Source organism: Suricata suricatta, chromosome 8 (assembly GCF_006229205.1).
Source record: "Suricata suricatta isolate VVHF042 chromosome 8, meerkat_22Aug2017_6uvM2_HiC, whole genome shotgun sequence".
Classification (NCBI taxonomy): Eukaryota; Metazoa; Chordata; class Mammalia; order Carnivora; family Herpestidae; genus Suricata; species Suricata suricatta.
In genome coordinates, this window is record NC_043707.1 from 138977033 (window position 1) to 138981817 (window position 4785).

Genomic DNA, 4785 nt, shown 5'->3' on the forward strand with positions numbered 1-4785 from the left:
TGGTGATGGTGAATGTGATGGTGGTGATGGTGGTGGTGGTGGTGGTGGTGGTGGTGGTGGTGATGGTGATGGTGGTGATAATGGTGTTGATGGTGATGATTGTGATGATGGCGGTGGTGATGATGGTGATGATGGTGATGGTGATGATGGTGGTGGTGGTGATGATGGTGATGATGATGGTGGTGATGGTGATGATGATGGTGATGATAATGATAATGATGGAAATGGTGATGGTGATGATGATGGTGATGGTGATGATGATGTTGATGGTGATGATGGTGTTGGTGGTGGTGATGGTGGTGATGGTGGTGATTATGATGATGGTGGTGATATTGATGACAGTAATAATTAGATGATTAATGTTTGTTGAAAGCACTTATCTGCACCAGATACTTACTTAATGGGGATTATACCATTTAGCCCTTCTCAAAGTGAGAGGGACCAAAGCTTAACCAGCCATGCAGCCAGGAGGGATGCCTCGGGGTTTCTGGCACTGGTCTATTCTTAAACACGAGCACTTAATCAGTGGAATCCCTGAGTCTTTCTCTCTGTTCCTCCCTGCCTCACTCAGATTCATCTTCCAAGGTGTGCAACAGTTATGAGAGATCCAGATGAGAATCCAGCTTGGTGAAAATTGGTCCCTTTAATGCCAGGATTCACATTTCTGTTTCTCTCAAGGTTAGAGAGAATGTCTGAGAACTTTTGCAGGCTGTTATGAATTGTGGGACAACCACACAACACTAGCAAAAAGCCCTTCTTTGGTCCAGGTACAGCTAATGATTTGGGAAACACTCCTCAACTTAACTCTACCCGCTTGTATCAAGCACCTGCTATGTGTTGAGCCCATGCTGCCTGTGGATGTGAAGACACAGGGCAACCCAATGTCATCCAACAAGTACAATGTTAAAAATGTTTTCCCACAAATGTAACATGATGCATTATTAACATATTGTTAAACACAGTTGCATGATTTTAGAAAAATGAGTTCTACCCACATGTAAAATTATGTCATTATTATGTGCATATATTAGAAGATTAAGTAGTCAAATAACCAAATACAGCAACAATAACTTGCTATGCTTTTTCACATAATTTTGCTTATGATATGTTGATTAAACTCAAGTTCATTATTCCAGACAATATTGACCTACTTTGCTCCACTTAATATCAGCCAAAAAGCACTTTCATATATTCTCATAACCATTGAAACTGTCCTGTCCTTGATAAATGTGTGTCTCACATGAAACTTCAACTTTCAGGGCAACTGCTGGTGTAGCACAGAATGGGGATGCCAATTTTCCAGGCTGGAAAGCTCCTTCCTTAAGGACAGGGAGCCACAAGGTCAAGTCTCCAACCTGGTCATGCCTTGGACCACATTACATCTTGCTTGGCCTCTTTTTTTCTCATTTGGGGAAGTCAGGAAGTGTTGGGTTAGAAAATGTTTTTGCTCTGGGGAGGTTGGTCAGAAAAACCCATGGAAGTAGGATTTTCATTTGTCTCTCCCCACCGTTCCCTGTCATGTCTCACTGTTTCTGAAATCAGACACATGCCAGCAGGGCTGCTCAGGTCGTCCTCACCAAACTGGATGGAAAGCCTGGCACTCCAGCCAAATGGCGTCCTTGAAGGTGAACATTGCTTGCCTCCAGCCTTACACACAAACGGGTCTACCTCCCCAAACAGTCTCCTCCCTCCCCAGGCTCCTCCCGTCAGCTTTCTGCCGGACGCCTCCACCTGTGAACATCTCCCCAAGGCTGGGGCAGCTGTCCGCCACTTGTGGTCCCATCAAGCCTCACAGACATTCCTATTAAATTGTCATTGCTTGCTCAGTCGTCCCACTGAGACTCAGCTTGGTGGCCTCACCTGGTTTATTGTGGTATCCCCACATCGGACAGAGCGTCTGCCCTACTGTGGGCACCTAGTAGTATTTTTGAATGAAGTGGACACACACACAAAATCCTGGAACTCACAACCTGAAGAGCCTTTGGTTGATCCCACTTCCACACGCCTTCAGTCAGCAAACATCTAAGTCCCTGAGGACAGTCAGTCTAATCTGTTCTGTATGTTTTAACAAAACTTGGTGAAACTAAAGAGTATGTCATCTACCATAAATGGAAAACAGCTCTCTGATAGGCTCAGAAGTCATTTTGGTGTTCATTAAGAGGGTCGAATATTTTAATCATGCCATCCTGTTCTATCTAAATAGAGCACCTCCTATCCCATTGTATGTTATGTATTTATTCATTCATTCATTAGTTAATTAATTAAGCATGTGTCAGGAAAGCCATGTCAGACATTGGAAAACAAAAATTATTAGAGACACAGTTTAAGGAACTCCCTTACCAATAAGAGAAGATGGGGGCAAGTAAGTTTGATGCAGAATCAGTGTGTTGGGATGGAAGGTTAACGAGACAGAGGACGCAGTTGGTGAGTGCTGAGACTTGGCCTTGCTGGGACCACATCCTGATCTTCCCTCTGGGTGACATTCACTTGCCAGCCACAGGATGCTTACCTCCACAGGGTCGGAACCCCAAGACTCCCAGACCCCACCACCGTTGGTGGTGGAGACTAAGCAGTGGGGGGTGGAGACCCTGGGGTGGGTGCAGTAGCCCTGTGAGCCCTATTCACTCCCCAGTAAAATGAGGGGCTTGGGCCAAGCTGATCCCCAAGGGCCCCTCAAGGTCTAGTCTTCCGTTGGCATTGAGACACTTTAAATGTCAACTGCCTTGTCCAAGGGCAATACTCTGTTTTTCTTCTGAGCTACAAAAATCTTACCACTAAAGCAATCATATTACTCCTCACAGCTGCCCTAGAAGTAGGGGAAGGGATGGTCATTTAAAGTGGGGGGCATGTGTCTGTGTCTTCACAAAGATCAAACCACAATCCAAGCTCTCCACAGCTCTATGGTACTTGGGGCCTTCGTCCCAAAGGGGCTGGTTCTTTCCAGAAGCTCATAAGTGGTGCCTTGCTTCTTTCAGGACAGAACAAATATGAGTCCTGAATTTCTGTTTATAAGATCAAAGGTGGAGAAAGCAAAAAGTAAAATTTCCAAGTGTGTGTTTCCATTCTGTGTTGGAATTTTCCTGGCTTGGGGCATTTCTTCATGAGAACTCATACACATTTTTTAAAAGAAAAATGATGAGGTCAATATTTATTATGGTTTTTCTGAGTTCTCATGAGGTACCCAAGCTACATTAAATATCAGCTTCATCTCCTCGCCTTTCCCTGGAAACCCAGGCTTCAAAGTTTGCTGGTAGTTAAACTAGTCTTTTGGAATGCCGAACAGAAATGAAAGCCCCAAAGGGCCATATTTATTCTATTAAATGAGGGTCTACACCAATGGTTCTCCACCTTCTCAATCTCTGGAACCTTTTATGTTCTTAAAAAATATTTGAGAATCCCACAGATTCCCAGATTCCAATATTTGATACCTATTCAGATATTTATATCTATTCAGATTTATCATATTAATTGATCTTGATATCTGTTCAGATCTATCATATTAGAAATTAAAACTTGGAAAAATAAAACATTTATTATTCCATTAAACTAATAAGCCTACTACACAGAAATATAAACATTTTTATAAAGAGAAATATATTGTATAAAACAAAAATATTAGTGAGGAGAATGGCATTATTTCACAAGTTTTACCAATCTCTTTCATCTCTGTCTTCAGAGAAGACAGTCGAATCCTCACATCTGCTTCTCTGTTTAACCAGTGATGATGCTACATGTTTCATAACATCTGGGAACCTCCCCTGCACCCCCATGAGAGAGTGGGGTGAAGACAGCAAATGACACCTTAGTGCTCTGATGAAAATAGTTCTGACACCGAAGAGTCCCCAGAAAGGTTTGCGAATTCCCAGGAGCCATTGAACCACTTGAGGACTGTGGCTTTCCACAAATTTTCAGGTATAAACATGTTGGGAAAGCTCCAGGCTTTAAATCCCAGAGTTCAAACTTGCTGTGCTCTCACTCACTAGCTGTGCTACCTGGCATAAGCCATCTAATGTTCGGGCCACATCAAGTCTTCGTCTCCACAACACAACTGGCAACGCCCACCCTAGGTTGTTATGAAGATGAGATGTAAGGCAGTTGAGGTGATAACACGGTTCATGGCTCCCACCTGGCTTCCCTAAAACTCTTCTTTGCCAGGATGTGTCATCCTTCCCTATGCAGAGATCTATCTGGTAAATTCGGGGAACTCCTGAATGTGCCCTTCTCCTCTTCTAGGGTCCACCTTGGGGAGCCCTGGGAAGGGTAAGAAGGTCTACCCAATGCCTCCAGCTCACAAGGCTCATGGAGCCGAGGCTGCATCATCCAATCTGACCTTTACCTGTAAGATGGTTCATGTGTTAGACCCCATTGGCTCCTTTTTCTGTATTTTATTTCCCAGTTTGGTCAGAAGCTGATTGTGGCAGGGGAGTGATGACTGATGTCATAATGGGGCACCTGAAGACCCCAACAACTAACCTGTCATCACCATCATTGTCATCTTCATCCTTATTCACACCATGAGAGCCATTTCACCGTAGTCACTGGGAAACAAGTACATACACACACCACCCCCAAAATGTATGCAAGAGGCTTGTTACATGGGCCTCAAATTGCACAAAAATAAAATACTCTAAAATGCTTTTATACTCTAGGCATCATCAACTGAACTCAGGATTAAGGGCTTCCTTACCTAGAAGGAAAGGTATTCTCTTGTGTGTGTGAAAAAGTTGAGGACTGTTGCTTAACTTTTCATAATTCCTTTATTCATTTTGTGTGGTCACTGCTTTT

At 43.5% G+C, this 4785-nt stretch overlaps 1 long non-coding RNA gene across 2 annotated transcripts in view; it reads right to left on the minus strand.

The window, feature by feature from the left end:
* The window catches only part of LOC115297887, an 11438-nt gene extending 7023 nt beyond the window's left edge, over positions 1-4415 (minus strand). For both annotated transcript variants that reach the window (XR_003911510.1, XR_003911511.1), the window contains exon 1: positions 4337-4415. This is a non-coding gene — a long non-coding RNA (uncharacterized LOC115297887). The remainder of the gene's footprint in view (positions 1-4336) is intronic.
* Between the last annotated feature and the right edge of the window lie 370 nt (positions 4416-4785).